We start from the raw sequence: 1195 nt of genomic DNA, 5'->3' as shown, positions 1-1195 counted from the left end.
AAAATGACAGACCTTGCCTCACAGATTTTACAATCTAAGTAACAAGAAAACTCATACATATCAGCTTTCTGCCATGGAAACTGCAGCACCTCACAGGAAGGTAAGACTTGTTATCCCTGTTTTGAAGGGAATGAAACACAAGTAGAAATGCAATGATTCAGAGCAATTTCATACAGCAAGTCAGCATTAAAACTGTGACTAGAACCCAGAGCTAGCTAGAGCTATATGCAATTCCCAGTTCCTTTTGAGCTCAGAAAGTATGTCAGGTCTGAGGGTTACTTTCTGTTTCATGGTGCTATTCCCCACCTCTCCATATCCTTTTATTTTATACCCACAATCAATGGCTTGCATCCTTCCCTTGCATGGCTGGGAAATTCTTGAAGAAAGGTACTGATTTTACTTCTTTGGAGACAGTCTATCTGAATTACAGAAGCTCTTTGCATTGTATATTGAACTGGAGAAAAATGTCCACTTCTTATTCATAAGCATTCCCAAAGGCTGAGGAGCCCCCAGGACAGACCAGAAGGATTTGGCATCCCTAGTTAAGGTCGCAGGTGGGCTTTTCCTACCAGGGTGAGGTTGCATGGTGCGCTTACACCCTTATCTCCACACCAGGGCTGTCTRGAGGGCAGAAATCAGGTGCAGGCTGGGATGAGTGGTGACATTGTCCYGACGTTTTTTTCCTCTCCCTTTCAATTACGTAGGGATACAAAAAGGTATGAAAAGGGTTTTTTCCAGAGTTCTGCTCTCAGAGTTCGGTTTCAGGGGGGCAAAGTGGGGAACAGCTGGAGGAAGACCACCCCCCAGGCAGCTCAGGCAAGACGTGTATGCAGCCGTGGGCTTCTTGGACGTCCTCCGCACTCGGATCTGGGCCAGGGCAGCAGCCGGGCTGGCATTTACAGCCAGAAGCGCAGCCTGTGCCTCCTTCAGGTCCTTGGAGCTCAGGGCCGCCRGACTGAGCAAAGCTTTGTCGGCATGAGGGTCGGCGTCAAGGGAGGCGACCTAGACCCTCGCGGGGGTCACTTCACAGTCCACAAGGCGGCCTGGCGCGGATTCGGGGGGCTAAAGAGCGGGCTCCGCGGAGCTCGCCCTGAGCCCCCTCCCCGACACGGGCGCCGGGGGCGGCGCGGCGAGGCCGCCGGCCGCGGGGCCTGGCCTGGGCCGTGCACCAGGCCCAGGCTCCCCAGGGCCGCCC

The sequence above is a fragment of the Rhea americana genome, unplaced genomic scaffold, assembly GCF_003343005.1.
Source record: "Rhea americana isolate MKP2758 unplaced genomic scaffold, rheAme1 scaffold_65, whole genome shotgun sequence".
Lineage (NCBI taxonomy): Eukaryota > Metazoa > Chordata > Aves > Rheiformes > Rheidae > Rhea > Rhea americana.
Note: the sequence above shows the minus strand (reverse complement) of the source record.